Genomic DNA, 22,480 nt, shown 5'->3' on the forward strand with positions numbered 1-22,480 from the left:
ATCTCGTGCTTAGCACAATATTACTTGTTGCGATAGGATACACTTGTCCTATTAAATGCTATATACTTTACGAGCATCAAGTACCCATTGGGGTTGATATGGGTTTACAATCTTCCATATCGAACTTTTCGAGCATTTCCTTGGCGTACTTGGACTGACTAATAAAGATGCCATTCTTACCTTTCTTGATTTGTAGTCCAAGGAAGAAGTTGAGTTCGCCCATCATAGACATCTCGAACTCAGTTTGCATCTGTTTACTAAATTCTTTGAACATAGATTCGTCAGTAGCACCAAAGATTATATCATCTACGTAAATTTGTGCTAGCAATATATTTTTACCCTTTTTCTTAATGAACAAGGTTGTGTCAGCTTTGCCTCTGACATAGTTCCTGGTTAGTAGGAAGTTGGTCAACCTCTCATACCAAGCACGTGGTGCTTGCTTTAGGCCATACATGGCATTCTTGAGTTTATAAACATGGTTTGGAAATTTTGGATCTTCAAACCCTGGAGGCTGACTAACATATACCTCTTCGTTTATAAAGCCATTAAGAAAAGCACTTTTAACATCCATTTGATATAGTTTAAAGTTCATATAGCTAGCATATGCACACAATATACGTATAGCCTCTAACCTAGCAACAGGAGCGAAGGTCTCACCATAGTCAATGCCCTCTTGCTGACTATAGCCTTGAGCTACAAGTCGGGCTTTATTTCTGACCACATTGCCTTGCTCATCTAGTTTATTTCTAAAGACCCACTTAGTTCCTATGGTCTTTTGATTCCTAGGTTTTGGTACTAAATCCCATACCTCATTTCTTGTGAATTGATCAAGCTCTTCTTGCATAGCATTGATCTAATATTCATCGTGCTCAGCATTGGCGAAGTTCTTTGGCTCATTTACTGAGACGAATGCAACATTCCCGAGATACTTTCTAAGCTGATCTCTTGTCATCAGCTTGTTGTCGGCGGCATCAAGAATGGACTTCTTCGAATGTCCTCTTGGAATTTTTATTTCTTTAGGTAATATTGAGTTGTCTGGAATAGGTGTTTCTACAATATCTGCAGGAATAGATTGGTCAGCAAAGGTAATTTCGGGTTTGTGTTTACCTTTGGTTAGACCTTGTACTAATGACTCAGTAGCTCCTATTTGGTCAGCGGAAGCTGAGCTCGGTTCATCTTCGGCGGACTGAGTTGTCTTTCATGCAGGGTCAGTTTCATCGAACTCTATATGGACAGACTCTTCAACAACTTGAGTTCGTTTATTATACACTCGATATGCTTTACTGTTAGTTGAGTACCCTAAAAAGATCGCTTCGTCAGCTTTAGCATCAAACCTTGCAAGGTTATCTTTTGTATTGAGTATAAAACATTTACACCCAAAGGCACGAAAGTAGCCAATATTGGGCTTCCGTCCTTTCCAAAGTTCGTATGGGGTTTTCATAAGAATAGGTCTAACTAAAGCCCTATTCAGTATGTAGCATGCTGTGTGGACAGCTTCACCCCAGAAATACTTTGGAAGCCTATTTTCACTCAGCATTGTCCTAGCAATTTCAACTATGGTTCTGTTCTTCCTTTCAACAACCCCATTTTGTTGAGGTGTCCTAGGAGCAAAAAAGTTATGGTCAATGCCACTTACTTCGCAGAATTCATCAAACTGTTGGTTTTTGAATTCTCCGCCATTGTCACTTCTAATATGAGCTACTTTTAGGTCTTTGTCATTTTCAAGCTTCTTAATCAATGTTGTGAACGTCTCAAAAGTTTTATCCTTGCTACTCAGCAAGATGATCCAAGTATACCGAGAAAAATCATCTACAATGACTAAGGAGAATTTCTTACTGCGCAAGCTGAGTGGCTGGACAGGTCTGAAAAGGTCCAAATGTAGTAATTCCAATGGTCTTTTGGTTGAGACAATGTTTTTACTTTGAAAAGACTTTTTCGTTTGTTTACCTTGCTGACAAGCATTACATAATTGATCTTTTTCAAATTTCAATTTGGGCAATCCCTCAACCAATTGCTTTCTAGCTAACTTGGCAAGGAGGTCTATGTTTACATGACCAAGTCTCCTATGCCATAGCCATAATTTATCCTCTTTAGATATTAAGCATATATTTTTGGAAAACTGTTTTTCTAAACTCAACATATATACATTGTCAACACGAGGGGCAGTTAAAATCAAATTATTTGTTTTTCCCTCGAGTATCCGACACTGAGTAGCATCAAATATAACCTGTCTACCGCTATCACAAAGCTGAGCTACGCTCAATAGGTTATATTTGAGACCCTTAACTAAGGAGACCGACTCAATGGTAGAGTTACCTCCGATAGTGCATGATCCTACTATCTTTCCCTTTTTATTGTCTCCAAAGCTTACGTTTCCACCTCGTTTAAGCTCAAGTGTGATGAACTGAGTTTCATCACCAGTCATATGCCTCGAGCATGCGCTGTCAATATACTATAGTTTTAACTTCTCCACGCACCTCAGGCTCACCTGCATTTTGAATCATTCATCTTTAGGTACCCAATTCTTTTTGGGTCCTCGTTTGTTAGCATAAACAGATGCAAAGTCATGTTTTAATTTGTGATGGCATACTTTTATAGTGTGGCCTTGTTTACCACAGAAGTCATAATGAGTTACCCTTTTAGGGTGACTTTGTTTTTGGTCAACACCATTGTGTTGAGCATGCCAACATACCTTAGTGGTATGTCCTTTCTTTCCGCAGAAGTCACATTGGACAATCCGCTTGTTATACCAACACACCTCTGTTGTGTATCCCCTTTTTCCACAACAGTCACACTGAGTGACCTGTCTGCGCTGACATGTACCTGAGTACTCAGCATGGGACTTGTTTGAACCTTTTATTTAGTTCTGAAGGTTTGTGACATCCTTTCTCAGTTTCTTTGAATCTGATTAGACCTCCGAGACAAACTTGTGCATAATTTCCATATTGCTATGCAAAGTTGAGTTGTCTTGGAGAAGATATCGGAGGTCATTAAGTTTGACCTCTTCAATCTCGTCACACCGCCTGCTGAGTGCCTTTATTTTTTTGTTACACTTTTTAGTCAGTGTATATAAATCACTCAGGGCGTTAATCATTTCTTTTCTAAGCAAATGTAAGGATGTTACCTCATTTGAGTATTCCTCCTGTTCAGATTCTTCAGAGAGGTCAGCATGCTCAGATTGAGTGTGGCCAGCAGCGTCATCGGCCATGAAACATATGTTTGCCGACTCAGTGGCTTCAGCTTCTGACGACGTTGAGTCGTCGCTGTCATTCCATGTGGCCACCATTGCCTTTTTGCTTCCCTTCTTATCTTTCTTTAGATTGGGACAGCTTGACTTAATGTGCCCAGTTTGATGGCACTCAAAGCATGTGACAGGCTTGGAGCTGTCCTTTTTGTATTTGTCACTGGACTCAGCTTTGTACCTATCACCTCTTCTAAATGGCCTCTTGCTGTTCTTTTCATTTTTTCTGAACAGCTTCTTCATCTTCCTCGTGAATATGGCCATTTCCTCATCATCTGACGAGTCAGCTTCAGTTGAGTCAGCTTTCATGACAAGTGATTTTTGTCTCTTGTCTTCTGACTTTTCTTTTGCTTCAAAATTTTTCATAGAGATCTCATGGGTCAGCAGAGATCCGATCAGCTCATCGTATTTATATGTGGTCAAGTCTTGAGCTTCCTCCACGGCAGTTTTCTTAGCTTGCTAGCTTTTGGGTAAGCTTCTCAGGATTTTCTTCACCTGCTCTTCTTCAGTGAAGTTCTTGCCGAGCCTCTTTAGCTCATTTATAATGTTGGTGAATCTAGCGTTCATTCCTGAGATGTCCTCATTGTCGTTCATCTCGAACAGCTCATATAATCTCATATGTTGGTTCACCTTTGATTCCTTGACCTTGCTTGTACCTTCATAGGTTACTTCAAGCTTTTTCCAAATCTCCTGTGCTGACTCGCAACCTGAAATCTTATTGTATTCTGCAGCATCTAGCGCACAGTGAAGCATATTAATAGCCGAAGCATTATTTTGTAGTTTCTTAAGGTCATCTTCTGACCACTCAGTTTCACTCTTAACAATTTTCTCATTGTCAACAGTTTTATAAGGCACATATGGGCCTTGAACTATTACAAGCCATGCACTCATGTTTGTGGCTTGAATAAAGTTCTTCATCCTATTCTTCCATAATGTATAATTAGATCCAAAGAATAGGGGAGGCCGACTAATTGATAATCCCTCTGGGAGTATCTATGTTGTTTGGTTCCCGGGAAGGAAACGAGTGCTGTTCTCAGCCATTTATCGGGATCAGCTCAAGATTGTTAAATCTTTGAGTAGTGAGCTATATGGCTCTGATACCACTTGTTGGTCCCGTGTGATTAGTTCCAGGGGGGTTAGGAACTAATATAACTTTTTCCTTTTTAATTAAGCTGACTTAATATATTTTCTTGAGTTTGTTAACTCAGCTTTGGTCAGCATGGCCAATTATAGCGTAAGATAGATTTAGTCAGATGTTGACTAGAACTATTTTACATATGAGTTGGGAATTGACACTTTTGTGGTCAGCTTCCAACTCAGCATTCTTATTTACTCAGTGTTAATTTAAACAATTTATATGCTGAGTAAATATAACAAGCAACACATACAGATATATATATATATATATATATATATATATTGAGAGTTAGAGATTACTCAGCACGACTTATCCTGGTTCGGCCTCTCCGCCTACGTCCAGTCCCCAGAATCCCTCCGGGCTTTTTAAATCCAATACTGAGCTCTTTAAATGTAGAGCACAAACCGTTTACAAGGCAGTTGAATATGCAAGAGTACCATCCTTTATTCGTCTACTCAACTCCTACTAAGTGCTATACCCAAACACCTAGATTTCTCTATCACTAAACACTCAACACCGAGTACTCAGCACAACACTCTCAATTTTACAATTGATACAAGTTGTTCTTTTCGGATGAAGAACACTTTAGATGATTACAGAAAATCAATCTAGCTTTTACACAAGAATAGAAATTTGGTGTAAGATCTCTTTTGGTTTTTGTCTGCTTTGTATGTATGCTATTTTTCTCTTGTTGTGTTCGGCTAATGATCCAAGAATGATCATGTCCTTTTATAGTTGAGGTCTGAAGCAGAAATTATTTGAATCTTGGATTTGTCCGCTGATCCAAACGGCTCCTTTTTTAGACAAAGCCCTGGTTAGCTTCAGGTTTGCAGGCCAATCCTGTCGTCTGAATTTCCACAGTCGTCAGGCTTGTCTTCTTCTTGCAGGTTTCGTCTTCTTGTGCCAGTTTATCTTTTAGCTAACGAACAGTTGACCCATGCATCTCGAAATTGGCTTTTGCGTAATTCCAAGGTTCTGGATTGGTGCAGACAGTTGTTGGATCTTGTCTTTTAGCAAACGGATCATTCATGCTGTCCTGAAGATCACTCAGCTTGTCTTTGATAGTCGTTGTCTTTGATTGTTGTCAATTCATATACTGAGTTCTCTTTTACTCAGCTTCCATGGTCAGCTTCGTTCTGCAAAGCTTGATCTTTAAGCTTCTGTTCTGAAGATAACTTATCTTCTTTCACGCTGAGTTCCACTCTACTCAGCTTGTGCTGTGATCTTATGCTGACTTCGTCCTGTCTCACTTTTTATTTCTATTTGTATTTATATTTATACTCAACATTGAACAAACATATTAGTACAATTAAATCAAAGCACTTAAATTTAATTGTCCCTTATGAAGGAAAATAGGCTAACGATTGGCAGCGGAAATATAAAAATTTTAACCTATTTCCATTAACCCAAGATCCGTTAATCGTTATTTCATATAAAAAGGGATAGAAGGAAATACCTTTTAGAAGTTCTATCTACCGTTGCAAACGAAGTGCCCACAACTCTTACTCCGAGTTCCCAAGCACAAAACAAACAATTGAAGATCAAGTTAGAATTCAACCGTATATAACAACCAAAATAGATTGTCTCTAATTAATCAACACAAGATCAAGGATATAGAGAAAAGAGATGTAATCAATTGAACAGAAGGAAACGGTGGATAATTTCGTCCTTATGGTGTGGGTCGAAAATTCTCTCTCCCGACTTAGTATGTGTGTTTAAAAAATTACACAGGGGGGGGTATTTATATTCTCTTGTATCTAAACCCTAGTTAGATAAAATTAGGTTACTGAATAAGAATTTAATTCGGAATATAATTCTTATTTATTATCTATAATTATATCTTAAATATAAAGATAATAATAGTAACCTTATAGGATAATAATAGGAGCAATTTAATCTAATTAAAACTCCTAACTTATTTATCCTTTAATTAATTTAATTCACAATCATAATCTAATTAGAATTGTTAAAATCAAATTAAATTATTCATGTATTTTCATACATGAAAATCGCCTCTCCCTATATACTGGGCCTTAGTGGACTCAGTTGGGCTTCCATTAATTAATTAACATCTGTTTCTCTTTTGGGCTCCAAGTCTTATGTGTGACCTTTCCGTATTAGTTACAGTATAATTCGATCCTTTATCAACTACATCCTTGAACTGAATCTTATGACTATGGATAATGTCAAGTCACATATAGCGAGACGTTCGTTTTACTTGTACAGGCCGAGTCAACTCCAATTAGATAGGTTAAGTGAAATCTGTATTTCAAGTCTTAAGCTATCACCTTGCAAGGATTTAGAGTCAAGTCTTCCACAAGTGATCCATGGACGTATCTCCCATTTATCGGGAGTGATAAATGCTCAATCCAATGTATAATTATCCTGCAATTACTTTCTGTGATACCCAACGTCTGCCGTTCACACCCCAGAGTCATCTCTGTTATGGATCGTGTTACAACAGGATCAAAGCATCACATTCCGTAATCCAGAATCACCAATTAACATTCCTTTGAGTCTGAGGATTACTTATACCTATTAATACCAATGAGATGAACATGTGACAACTCGTTATACTTAAGAATGTTCTTGACGGCATTCCAGTGCTCGTCTCTCGGATTACCTTGGTAACGACTCGTTATACTTAACACGAACGCTATGTCAGGTCTAGTGCAAAGCATAACATACATAATCGAACCGATTGCGCTGGCGTACGGGATTACAGCCATGCGCTTCTTATCATCTTCGGTTTTAGGACATTGATGATTGTTTAACTTTACTCCATGTACCATGGGTAAGTTACCTCGTTTCGATTCAAGCATGCTAAACCACTTTAGCACCTTTTCGATGTATGTAGCCTGTGAAAGACCAAGCAGTCTTCTTGATCTATCTCTGTAGATCTTTATACCAAGTATATAAGCTGCTTCACCAAGGTCTTTCATGGAGAAGTTACCAGATAACCATACTTTTACCGACTGTAGTAGAGCTATGTCATTTCCCATTAATAATATATCGTCCACATATAATATCAGAAATGCAACTGAGTTCCCACTTGCTTTCTTGTAAATGCAAGCTTCTTCGCAATTTTGTTCGAAACCAAATTGTTTTATGGTTTCGTCAAAACGCTTGTTCTAGCTTCTTGATGCTTGCTTGAGTCCATAAATGGATCTCTGAAGTTTGCAAACCTTGATTGCATCATTTGATGTGAAACCTTCAGGTTGCATCATATATACATCCTCAAGTAGGTTTCCGTTTAGGAAATCTGTTTTCACATCCATTTGCCGAATCTCGTAATCGTAGTGAGCGGCAATAGCGAGCATTATTCTGATTGATTTGGACATAGCCACATGAGAGAAAGTTTCCTCATAATCAATTCCTTGTTTCTGACGATATCCTTTCGCTACTAACCTAGCTTTGTAGGTGCTAACCTTTCCATCCATGTCAGTCTTCTTTTTAAAGATCCACCTGCACCCAATGGGTTTTATCCCTTCGGGTGGATCAACCAAAGTCCACACTTGGTTGGTGTACATGGAATCCATCTCAGAATCCATGGCTTCGAGCCATGCTTTAGAATCTGGACTGTTAAGAGCCTCTTCGTAGTTTTCGGGTTCGTCGTCTAACACGGGAACCTCATCATCATCTCCCACTAGAAAACCATATCTAATTGGGAGTTCACGAACTCTTTGTGATCTACGAATGGGTGGCACTTGAGTCTCATCTAATGGGACTGCTTCGGATTCCTCAACCGCCTCTGTTGTTTCAGTCGGTGTTTCTTGTTCTTGAACTTCATCAAGTTCAATTATGCTTCCCTTTTCTGTTTCTTCGAGAAACTCTTTCTCCAAGAAGGTTGCGTGCTTGGATACTATTACTTTCTGATCATCTGGATGATAGAAGTAACACCCCACAGTTTCCTTAGGGTATCCAATGAAGAAACACTTATCAGATTTAGAATCTAGTTTGTCTGACACTATGCGTTTGACAAATGCTGAACAACCCCATACTCTCATGAATGAGAATGTGGGTTTCCTACCAACGAATAGTTCATATGGTGTGGAACTAGCGGATTTAGTTGGTACTCGATTTAGGGTGAAGAGGGCAGTTTCTAAGCCATAGCCCCAGAATGTCTTTGGAAGTAATGTTATGCTCATCATGGATCGTACCATATCTAGTAAGGTACGGTTCCTCCTCTCGGATACACCATTGTGTTGTGGTGTATAGGGAGGTGTCCATTGTGAGCATATCCCACATTCAGTTAGATAATTCAGAAAATCATCTGAAAGATATTCGCCACCTCGATCGGATCGAAGTATCTTTATTTTCTACTTCATTCTTGAAGCATTTGAATTTCTCAAAAGCTTCGGACTTGTGCTTCATCAAGTAGATATAACCATATCGGGTATGGTCGTCTATGAAGCTTATGAAGTATCTGAATCCTCCTCTTGCTTGGACTGACATAGGACCGCATACATCGGAATGTATTAATCCTAGAGTGTCTGATACACGCTCACCTTTATTGCTAAAGGGTGTCTTTGTCATTTTACCTTTTAAACATGCTTCGCATGTTTCCAATGATTCAGGATCAATTGAATTTATAAGCCCATCTTGATGTAGCTTAAGCATGCGTCTTTTGTTTATATGGCCTAAACGACAATGCCACAAGTAAGTTGAATTATCTAGCTTATGTCTTTTGGTATCAATTGCGAAAACAGAAATTTTGTCATCTAGCACATAAATCCAATTTTGTGATATCCCTGAAAAATAGAAAATCTCATCTCTATAAAAATCGCAATGTTTGTCTTTTATTGAAATATGAAAACCGTCGTCAACAAGACGGCTACTAGAAATAATGTTACGAGACATTTCTGGAACATACAAACAGTTCCCTAATTCTATTACAAGCCCAGAGGGCAAGCTCAAAGCATAATCTCCAATGGCGAGGGCGACAACTCTTGCTCCATTTCCTACTCGCAAGTTTATGCTTCCTTTCTTCAATTCCTTAGTCTGTCTGAGTCCCTGAATATTCATACCAATATGAGATCCACATCCGGTATCTAATACCCAAGATTCAGACTGTGAAATTGTATTTATTTCAATATAAAACATACCAGATGTTGAAGTCCCGGCTTCTCCCTTCTTGAGGGTAGCTAGGTACACCAAACAGTTTCTTTTCCAATGCCCTTCTTCACTACAAAAGTGGCACTCTCCTTTGGGCTTCTTCACTTCCTTTCCATTTGTTTCGGTGAGCATAGCCCCCTTGCCGTTCTTAGGATGGTTTGGATTGGGAGAGTTCCATTTCCTCTTCTTTGATCCTTCAATAGCAAGGGCCGGTATCCCCTCGTTTTCTTTCATATTGGGCTCGACTGTCTCGAGCATATTTGCAAGCTCTTCAAGAGAGGTTTGCAAGCCACTCATTTGGTAGTTCATGATGAACTGTGAGTAACTCTCGGGGAGGGATTGAAGAAGTAAGTTTACACTTAGTTCATGATCCATCGCATCTCCAATACTAGAAAACTTGGTGATAAGGCTAATCATCTTGACACAATGTGCCATTACAGATGTGCCCATCCGCATTTTGCATCTATATAACTGCTTTGTTATCTCGTAGCGTTCGCACCGAGTTTGATTCACAAACAACTCTTTCAGGTGCGCGACCATGGAATAGGCATCCATTTCTACATATTGCCTTTTCAATTCCGGTGTCATTGATGCAAGTATGATGTCTCCCGCATGATCATCATCAGCCTTATGCTTCAAGTAAGCATAAAATTCTTGGTAGGGAGTACCATCCGTCGGGTAAGGGGGTATCGGTGTATCAAGTACATACCTTTCTTCTCGAACTTCAAAATGATTTTGAGGTTACGATACCAGTCGGTGAAGTTTGAACCGTTCAACTTGTTATCGGTAAGTATATTTTGCAGATTGGTGTTAGTCATGATTTTAAGAGTGTTTTAATATAACCTGAGAGTAAGAAAGAGTAAACGTACGTTATTCATTTGCTTTAAAATATATCAATCTAAAATTATAGGCCTTTTGTTTATTTTAGATTGCTCCCACTATTTTGCCAAATTAATAGCCCTCCATATTAACTCGAAGAATTTCGCAAATCCTTTAGTGAGCTAGGATCCTAACTCCTGAGATTTCACCTTGAGTTTGCTCAACAAGCTAGTCTCATTTGTTAGGTAGATTCATGTAATCAATCACATCTTTGATGTGATTCCTAGGTTATTGGGTTACTAACCACATTAGCAACTAATATGCTATTCATATTAATCCCAACCATATTGCCCATTAGTTTATGACAACATGAGTTTGCTCATCCAATTATCATAATCTAATTTAAGTATTACCCCATATTCATGAAAGAATGATTTTCGATAATTCAGGTGTTACCATAAGACCCCAAGCTTGAGTTTGCTCAACAACCCAAAGGCCCCCAGTACTGCCGGCTGAATTATAATATTAGGGAGGGGCAACCGATTTTAATAACTTGCTTATTTACTTAACTTTTAATTAGTGAGGGATTTTTATTTTAAGTCTCATAATCTAAATTAGTCTTGATTTGCTTTAGCATACATCAGACACATACATTGGCGTTATGAACATATCATCTAAATTATTCCGTCGAGCCAGAGACGGAATAAAAGGCCAAACCTAGGGAAATACTAACTATTACATATTTCTCTTTAGGTCCCCCGTCTTCTCCATGGCGCCTTGAAATTACATATTAATTTCTATTCTACTAAAGAAAACTTCAATTAACTTGAAGGGAATTAGATGAGAGGAGAAATTACAATAGATAGTAGAAAGGCAGGACTCGCAGGCCCTATTTCAAAAATACCAAAAGACTAAAAGAGGGTCCAAATATGTTCATAACTCCAAACATGCATAGACTCAATTAAATAAATTTAATTGGTTGATTACATAAATACTTTATGTAATATTTAGGTTAATCACATTAACACATCAAATTAACTTTCATCCAATTTTACTTCTAACAGTTTCGTATCTTCTATATTAACCTTTTAGATTAATACAACTATACAAAACTTTAATTATGCATGTCCCAATTATTTTGATTTCAATTCATTTAATACTTTTGATTTACAAATAGGTAAAACAAACTTTTAAATAAACTTTTCATTCGATAATCAAAACATAAAACTATTAATTTCTAAAACATATATATATATATATATATACAAATATATTTACAACTGATTTTAAAACGATTTTAAAATAAGTGGGTCTCGTGCCGGACCCGAGGACGCGGCTGCTGCCGTTTGGCAGCAGCCCTAACGCGTCTGGCCCGCCGCTGCGCAGTTGCTGCCGCGAGGCAGCAACCGTGCGACAGCAGCCGGGTTGCGCCGTGAGGTGCGACCCGAGCTGCTGTTAAATTTTTTTTTTAATTATATATATATATATATATATATATCAATTTTAAAACGGTTTTAAAACGATTTTCAGAAAATAAGAAAACCTATTATAGATTTTCCGTTTTATCTTTAGAATCAATAAAATTAACTTTTATCGATCTAACTATAAAACTAATAGATTTTGTTATAATGATTATCAACCGAAATAATTAGGAACATATGCATAAACTATTTTAATTAACAATTAATTAAAACTTATTTATCTTTAGAACTAATTAATCAAAATAGATTTGTTAATTAACCTAACTATAAATATTTATTCAATCTGATTGAAAAACTTCTAAATTTTCATATATGAAATAACGGATTTAACACAGGCTCTGATACCACTGAAGGAAAATAGGCTAACGATTGGCAGCAGAAATATAAATTTTTTAACCTATTTCCATTAACCCAAGATCCGTTAATCGTTATTTCATATAAAGAGGGATAGAAGGAAATACCTTTTAGAAGTTCTATCTACCGTTGCAAACGAAGTGCCCACAACTCTTACTCCGAGTTCTCAAGCACAAAACAAACAATTGAAGATCAAGTTAGAATTCAACCGTATATAACAACCAAAATAGATTGTCTCTAATTAATCAACACAAGATCAAGGTATAGAGAAAAGAGATGTAATCAATTGAACGGAAGGAAACGGTGGATAATTTCGTCCTTATGGTGTGGGTCGAAAATTCTCTCTCCCGGCTTAGTATGTGTGTTTCGAAAATTACACATGGGGAGGGGGTATTTATATTCTCTTGTATCTAAACCCTAGTTAGATAGAATTAGGTTACTGAATAAGAATTTAATTCGGAATATAATTCTTATTTATTATCTATAATTATATCTTAAATATAAAGATAATAATAGTAACCTTATAGGATAATAATAGGAGCAATTTAATCTAATTAAAAATCCTAACTTATTTATCCTTTAATTAATTTAATTCACAATCATAATCTAATTAGAATTGTTAAAATCAAATTAAATTATTCATGTATTTTCATACATGAAAATCGCCCCTCCCTATATACTGGGCCTTAGTGGACTCAGTTGGGCTTCCATTAATTAATTAACATCTGTTTCTCTTTTGGGCTCCAAGTCTTATGTGTGACCCATTAGGTTCTTATTGCTTCTAGCCGTATGCAACTTTAAATTAATTTTCACAGAATTATATTTAATCTTTGCATAACGGAATGAGTACGCGAAATGTGATTAGCAAATCCGAAACATTCCCCCAGAGCTATAAGAAGACAGGTTGATTCTGTCGTTGACCTTTCCGTATTAGTTACAGTATAATTCGATCCTTTATCAACTACATCCTTGAACTGAATCTTATGACTATGGATAATGTCAAGTCACATATAGCGAGACGTTCGTTTTACTTGTATAGGCCGAGTCAACTCCAATTAGATAGGTTAAGTGAAATCTGTATTTCAAGTCTTAAGCTATCACCTTGCAAGGATTTAGAGTCAAGTCTTCCACAAGCGATCCATGGACGTATCTCCCATTTATCGGGAGTGATAAATGCTCAATCCAATGTATAATTATCCTGCAATTACTTTCTGTGATACCCAACGTCTGCCGTTCACACCCTAGAGTCATCTCTGTTATGGATCGTGTTACAACAGGATCAAAGCATCACATTCCGTAATCCAGAATCACCAATTAACATTCCTTTGAGTCTGAGGATTACTTATACCTATTAATACCAATGAGATGAACATGTGACAAGGATGAATCTACCCATCCTGTTATCTCAAGTCGGGTCCCCAATCCTAATGAACTTCTTTTCATTGGATCCATGTAACTGTCCAGATATCTGTATATATGAAGCTTGTGAGATCAGCTTTCTGTCTCGACAGAAGACATTGTTACATGCAAGTCTCAGTAGTGATATGTCAATCCTAAACATATTACTTGACTTGGGGTGGTTTTGAGTTTATTAGTTTATCATAAAGTTTCGTCTCACTTCATGCTTGTATGAACACTTTATAATCACTTTAAACAAACTTATGGATTTCCTTTTATTAGACTTTATTTAGTTCTTAAAAAGGGATTGCCTTTATATAGTTATGAAACCATATCTCATTAAAACAAACGATATAAAGAACACTTCATTTATATTAAGTTTGTATCCTAGAACAACTGTCTATAGGACACTAAACGCCAACACCTTAATCATGGATTAACTTAAATAATTTTGTCAAATCAAAATCATGTGGAAAGGTGTTTCAACACATGTCACCACTGCATTAGATGCCTGAGCATCCTGATGTGTCAAAGCAAAGGCTCTAGACTGACCTCGACCTGCAGTTGCATGATTAGGAGCTGAATTGGGACCTCAACCACCCTGACCTCGACCTCCTAAACTCTGGCCTCTACCACCATACTGAGAAGATGGCTGAGTATCGATAAAAGGAGCAGAAACTGTATCCTGACTCATAACTAGTGTTGTGTTATTGCTTGGGCAATCCTTTCTTCGATGTCCCACCTGACCACAACCAAAACAAGCCCCAGTTGCTCGATGGCATGGAGAGTTACCATGGAATTTACCGCAAAGCTGACAAGTAGGGAATGACGATCTAGAGGAACTTTGACTATTCTGAGTACCAGTAGACTGAGCTCTCTGAACATGTCTCTGATTATTCTTGGAGTATTGCCCTCCTTGGCCAGTTAAGGAATAGGACCCATGAGATACTGAATAGTTACTTCCCCTACCATGCTGACCACTCTGGTTATCATATCGAGCACGTTTGTTCTGTTCACGAGCCCTACGCTGATCATCAAACATCTCCATCTATCTAGATTGATCCACCACCTCTTCAAAGCAAGCCAATCACAAAGGAGCAATTCGGTCTAACAGTCTGTCCCGAAGTCCCCTCTCAAACCTCCTAGCCTTCCTCTCCTCAGTTGGAATAAGATGTTCACCAAAATGAGCAAGTAGAGTGAATTTCATTTCATATTCACTCACAGTCATACCACCCTGCTTTAGCACTTCAAACTCTAAAGCTTTAGCCTCCTTAACACTAGGAGGAAGGAACCTCTCCAAGAAAGAATCACGAAACTGTGGCCAAAGGAAGGTGTTATCAAGTCTATTCCCTCTCTTGGAAAGATACCAACTACGTGCCACTCCTTGTAACTGATTCCCTGCTAACAATACCATCCTAGCACTGGTGTATCCCAAGACCTCATAACATCTGTCCATAGCATCTAGAAAATCCATAGGATCTGTTACAGAATTCTCACCCGAAAACTTTGGAGGTTGTAACCTCAAGAAGTCACTGAGATCCTCGAATTGAGCTCTATCATTAGGTGTAACAGGTGTTGTAGTTCTTGGTTGTCTGTTTTCCCCTACCACATTTGTTAGTCTTTTAACTGCTTGAAAGACCCCTTGCAATCCAGCAGCCAAATCAGTGTTAGATATTTGAGCAGGCTGAGAGGTTGAAGTTGTACGTGTGGGCTGAGATGACCCTCCAGCTGGTTGGAATATTGGTTCAGATGCTGGAGCTGGTCCTCCAATAGGGTGTGAAGCTCCCCCATCAAGTTGGGATGAATTCTCAACGGTCACCCTACTCCTAGTACTAACATTAACCGTATTCTTGCCTCTTCTTCTTCCTTTAGGAGGCATGATTACCTATCCATGCAGTAGAGTTAGACACTTTAGCAAATGAGATATTGAAAATGAGTAAATAGGAAGACCCAGATAGATATGCAAGATAAGGGGTACGAACATAACACGTGAATCATATACAGTAAGTTTATAAGAACCTAAACCTGGCTCTGATACCACCTTTGTCACGACCCAACCCAGGCCATGACCGTCGCATAAATTAAATTAACTTTAATCTATGCTAGCCTTAATTCTGAACTAATAAAAATTCCAAAATTTGCTAACAGAATATCAAACTGGTCTCAATTACATCAATAAACTTTAAAAGAATGAAATGTGCAAGTCTAAACCTCAATTATCAAAATTCTCTAACGAATAAAATAAAGCTAAATCCTTAAGCAGTCTCCTTCATCAACAATCCAAGGGTTACCTCACGAACAGGGACCTTAATCTGAAAAATAAATATTCAACATGGTATGAGATTTTCGTCTATACGAGCGAAAACCTCAGTGAGCAGTAGCTATAGCACACAACAGAAAAGGAACAAGCAGACATGCTGATACTTTTAAATTATGACAAATATAATTCAAAATATAGTATTTCAAAATCAGTTAAACCAAAGGGCAATATAAGATAATCAATTTAAATACTGGAATTCAATTGTCAACCACAATCCTGAAGCCTTTCAAAATATCAGAATTTCCTATTGGTTCAAGGAAAAGGAAGAACGAATTAACTGATATCAATCATATCTAAACTAATAAGGTAATTAACGTTTTAGAGGGAGAGTAATACACATTCACAACTTCTAATATTTAAGAAATCTGGAAACTTAACTATAGATTATGAAATTGTTATATGTTGCCCCCTCTCCATATAAACAAAGAACAACCTAATGGCGGAAATGATTTGGAAAGAAAAACCAAAGAAATAATCACTCAATTAAAAGCTTTATGAAGCAAGCAAGGCTTTCAAAAAAATAATAATTAGTTATTTGTAAGTTGTGGTTAATTAATGCAAATAATACCAACTCCCCTGATTTGAAATTAATTTGAAATTAAAGATATTTTGCAGGGAAACAACCAAACCCCAATAAAACAAACAACTACATGAATTAGGCTAATTTATATAATACTAAAAAAAACTTGCTTGGCTAAAAACATTTAAAGTTAAATAAATAATAATAAAAAAATAATAATTTAATTGAATCGCTAAACTCAAACCTAGAGAAGGTCTACGGGATAGGATATGAATGAGACCATTAAATCTAATAGTTTAAGAAAGAAAAAAATCAAATTAGGTACGGTTTTCAAGAATCTTAAAGTGCTTAGAAAAGACATGTCTGAAATAAAGGATTTTAAGGATCAATAGACAATGAAGAACAATATAATATTCTAGACAGGAATTAGACTTACCTATAGAGCTTTTGGTAGCATTGGCCAAGCACAAGAAGAGTCTAAAAGAGGGCAGCAAAAACTTAGAGTTTTAGTTTTTCTTCTTTCAAAACGTAAAGAAGAGCAAGGGTGCCGGCGGCTGCTTCTTGAAAGAGAAAGAGTGAATACTTTTTCTTTTCTTTTCTTTTTGACACATACTAGGTTTTCAAAAGTAGTGTCTAAAGTTTAGAAGTAAACTAAGATTTTAAATAATAATATATTATATTCAAATAACAACTTTTATTTAAAATAACAATTTTTTTTCAATCATATTTTATTTTACTGATAATACTGTTAGCATATATATATACCCAAAATTAAGGTTATTACACTCCGTTCTTGTATAATACTTTTTCTATATAATCTTGCAATTTTAAAATATTTACTATACATTTTGTGGCGATGTTTTTTCAATCAAATTCTAGCTCTCCTCAAAATTCTTTTTCTCGTGCTTTCAAGAATCTTTGATAAATCCATGATTTTGAAATAAGCATGTATTTTTTTAAAATTTTATTTAGTTTATATAGTAGTTTGGAGGTTTAAATATTGTGTTAATTATTACAACGAAAAATTAAGTGTTATAATTTTTTTAGTTCTATTGGTTATAATGCTATTTATTAAAGTCAGTGGCGGAGCCAGAGCTCAAAGTCCGGAGGGGCTCCACTGCATGAATTTTTTTTTTCTTAATAACGATTTAAGGCTTTGATTCATAGTAGTAAAATCAAAATTTTCAAATTTTTGATAATTTGAGGGTAAATTTGATCTTAATTGGAAACGTTAAGGTGCAAAACAACTAAGCTTCAATATAAAGTAAGGATAAGGTGTAAAAATACTCTAATGTTTACGCCTAATAACAATTTTACCCCTAACATTTAAAATGGTGTAATTTTACCTTTAACATTGGCAGTCAAGAGCAATTTTACCCCTAACATTGGCAAGTTTGGTCAATTGGAGAAATTATTCATCAAATTGTCTTCTCGATCATGAATCTCGTCATCTATACTTCACATATGTGTGTCATTTTATAATCCATTAGTTTTAGATCACAAATATATGATTACAAGAATTTTCACATGCACTTTAATGAGCAAGTGAATTTTCTCATTCACCGTTAGATATAGGCTTATTAAATCTAAGCCTCAGGATGCTTTGAATCACCACCTTAGGATTCTAATAAACCTAGATCTAACGGTGAATAAGCAAATTCTACATGTTAATTAAAGTGCATATGATCAAGACTGGATATGATTAAACGTGAAATTTTTTAAAAAATATACTGTATTTTATCACTAATTAGGGGTATTTCATACTTTATCCCTATAAATTAATATTACTAATTAAGAGCTAAGATACAAATACTCAATTTAAACTAAAAAAATTACAACTAACAATAATAAACGAGAATGAGGTTTAAGGGAAAAAATTAAAATGGGATAAAAAATGGAGAGAGGGAGATTCAAACATGGGACCAATTGGATGAGGAAATTCTTTTACTTACCACTAAGACCATTTATACGAACTTAATTTTATGTCATATTATCCCATCCTATATTATAACTACTAATTTTAACTATTTTGGAGGATGTTCGGGACTAAACCACTATTCCTCAAGGGTGTTCCGGAGGGTCGGCCGACCCTCCCCGCCCCCTCTGGATCCGCCCCTGATTAAAGTTAAATGAATGGAATTTGAATAGATCCTTACATATTTTTTATTGTTATATAATTTTTTTTAACTGAAATATTTATTTCATACCAAAATGGGATTAGCATCCTTAACAATAATGTTTAACAGCCATTCCGGCACTACACTAGATAAAAAATCGCTAGCATTGGAATAGGCCTGCCTAGCTACCAAATGTGCAGCCCTATTCGCTAAACGAGGGACAAAAGCTAAAGTAAAAGTGGGGTTGGATCTAAGAATGACTCGACAATCATGAATTAGCGAACCAAACTCAGAGATATCTTTTTTGCATGAGTGAACTGCATCAACAACCAACTTGGCATCTGATTCAAACTCAACGTGCGTATAATGCATAGCAGCAAGCCAAATCAAACTCGTGCGCAAGGCTAATGCCTCAATCACCATTGGCTCTCTAATACCTGGAATAAAGCTGCTGCTACAGAATAAAAACACACCTGGAGCGTCCCTGACTACCGCCCCCATACCACACAACCCTTCCTCTTTGAAAATTGATCCGTCAATGTTGCACTTTACTGAACCGGCAGCTGGCAGGTTCCATTTTGGAGATGTTGAAACTCGTCGGATTTGGCTCTGCGGGCATGCTGCAGATGATGACACTAACCCTTCGTGCACACCGTCTGTTGAGCGATTTCCGCAAGTGCACGGTTTCGCTTGTAGTAATAAAAAGATATCGATCCCACATGGAACGTTTTTCAACAAAAACTTATTTATGTGTAGTTTAAATACGACTTAAGGTTTATAGAAATAGATAATCGTTATTTGAAATTGGTTTTGAGATTGATAGAATAAGAGATTTATTGTGTTCGTTTGCATTAAGTAAAGAAAACAACTTTAAACTTTGTATAAACTATAAAAGTGTACTAACATAAACTCCTTCAATTAAAAGGCTTTGAACCGCAGACAATCTTCCTACGGTCGGGATAGATCGCTACCTTAACCAAATTAATTCTCAAAGAATGAATTTGCCTAAGTGTTCAACAAAGTTTCCTTGTAAAGATATTGAATTTAACTACGTTTTAATGAAAACACCAGAACTCACTTCAGATCATTTACAGAAGTGCTATATAAAATTATATTGAATTGCATGAACTTTATTACATGAAGTATGAATTTGATACAAGTTTACAGAGAATAAAAAGCATGGAAGCATTCAAAACGACATTGGAGTTCCGGGTCGTCAATCCTTTCCTCAAACCTCGTTAGAGTTTGTCAGGCTCCGGGGTCGAATCCGCTACATAATCTTCTCGCTGAATCTTCGGAATAGAGATGGTTCTTCTACTACCAAAATGTAAACTAATTTGAACAGGTCTTAATCTAAATCTAATTGCTCTTGTGTTTGTAATTAATTTAAGAACAACTTGTGTACGACAAGATTGCTTTTACAGAAATGAAATCTAATCTCTGACTCATTTCTGAGTCAGAGTTTCTGCATAAATTCTGCACTCTTCTTAATAATCTAACTCTCCATTAACTCTGAAATCAACTCTTTATTTATAGATGTTGAAGAGTCGTGTTCAAGGGTTGTGTTCGCTGTGAAGAGACGTTTCTATCCACCCGAACGGACGCGTTCCTTTGAATTTGAACATGTGAAGGATGTGCTGCCAGATTTTCTGATGTTACCGAGATTCAAGAATCTCTACCGAGATTAGGGAAGTGAAATTTTAGCCTTCGAAACGAAAAGGCGAAGTGCCTGAAAAAGGCATGTCGCGACCGAGAATAAGGAATCTCGGTCGCGACATGGGAGGTTTTTCCCGTCTTTGACTTCTTTCCTCGTTTATGTTTCGGTGCGTTTGATTTTCGTCGTCTTTGACTCCTTTCGTAGGGTTTTTCCTTTGTTTCTGACCTCTTTTCATTCCTATTTGGATTTTACTAAATATTTAGGTACCTTGCATGAAAGAAACATATTCAGATGTAAAAGTACGCTAAATAGATATAAACAGCACAAATTCATAGTAAAACTGATGTAAATAATGATGATATTTAAGGTATATTTTGGGCTTAACAAATCTCCACACTTAATCTTTTGCTAGCCCCGAGCAAAATTTTACTGAATTTATTCTTTAACTAACCTCTTTATGAAAATATAACATATATCTTTGTATTTCTTTTTAAATCAGTTAAGCCGAAAAGATTAACTTCACATGGCAAATTTATACGCAAAATACCAAAACTAACTAGTATAAAGGCGATATATCATTCATCTTGTATTTTCAATTTTAAAATTGAAGTATTCGTCTCAAGGCATTTCAAAGCACAAAATTTCCTTTCCCAAATCTAAACTATTATATGAAATATATTAATGAATAAGTACTTAGGTTAAATTATTTGCTTAGTTACGCCTAAGATAAGGGTGGTCTCGATCGTAACTTTATTTTAATTGCTTTGTGTTCGCTTAAGAGGTACCGACCATGCCATGGGTGGACGCAATCGTTACTTTAAACTTAAACACACTTAATTTTTGCTTTAATTTTAACATTCCTTCCATACCTCGATTGTGATAAGGGTGGTCGCAATCGTGGCCAAAAGTACCGTTTCACTTATTTTTCTTCCTTTTCATACCTCGATTGTGATAAGGTTGGTCTCAATCGTGGCAAAAAGTTAAGAATACGACTAATTGATTTAATTAACATGAATTATAAAATTAAAATTATAAATTGGGAAAAAGAAAAATAGCACATTCATCCTATATTGACTTAAAATTCAACATGTATTATGGCTAAAGTTTCCTTTAAAACTTCAATTGGTGTTAATGTAAGACGAAAATCAAACCGAGCTAAAAAATTGTTAGTTCAATTTAATGCCTATAAACCTAATTGAAAATTTAAAATAAGATTTATTGTATCATGAATTTCATGATATAAGATAGAGATTAAGAATTAAGAATTTTTACTTACATTCACTCGAGACAATTTTATTTAAAATCGTTTCGGAGATTTATGCATAATTTGAAAAATATTGTCCGTATAGAAATGTTATTTTCTATCGATAATGATAAACTAAAAATAATCATAAGTTAAATGTTACTTTTAAAGCATTATGAAAATGTTAAGTTTATGAAAAATAATGTTTACATTAAAAATATGTCATTTTTGAAAAATTGTGTTGCAATATATGTTGCATTATCATAAAACAAGCGTTGCTAAAAATTATAAGAGTTATGCTAACATGGATGTCATTTTATCTTCATTCGTTTCATTCAATCGTACTAAAATAAAACGATATATATAATATCTCCTCCCACACTTAATTTGGACCATGTCCTCACTGGTGCAAAAATTGATAAAACATGAAAAATTATACGAAAGAACGCATACGGAACGAGATCTAAAAATCACGAAAGAAATTCATCCAAAATTAGACATTAAAAATAAAATCATTCAATCATAAAAGAAAATGAAAAATGTACCAAGCATAATTTAAAAAAGATTGTACCAAACTTAAACTTTAAAACAACAAGAGAAATGAGAAAGAAAAGATAAAACCTAATCATGTAATGGTGAATCCGATGGAGATGGCGAAGGTTCAATATTTTGACGACGGAAGAATGATAGCATCCGACGGTGGGTGGACTTGTTCTCTCGCCGCAAAGTGTTGATATTGGTATCCACCTCGGTAATCCTCGAACTCATCTCTTGACTGTTCTCCACAATATCATTTAACCGTGAATTCATTTGCCGGTTGTGTGCATTCATTTGGTTCAAAATACGTTGCAAATTAACTTGATCATCAACATTGTGCTCTTCTTCAACATGTTCTTGTGCTTGTGTTTGTGCTTCAACATGCCCCTCCTTTGCACCTTCTTCATCCTTGTCATCCTCATGCATATCGGCATCCCCATCAAAATTCGCCTGCTCATTACCATCCTCTTTAATATCATTACTATGTGAACTTGAAGTACCAACATCGAATTTTGCAAAACTAGCCAACATTGGCTAACT

The sequence above is a fragment of the Euphorbia lathyris genome, chromosome 2, assembly GCF_963576675.1.
Source record: "Euphorbia lathyris chromosome 2, ddEupLath1.1, whole genome shotgun sequence".
In the NCBI taxonomy this organism is placed as follows: domain Eukaryota; kingdom Viridiplantae; phylum Streptophyta; class Magnoliopsida; order Malpighiales; family Euphorbiaceae; genus Euphorbia; species Euphorbia lathyris.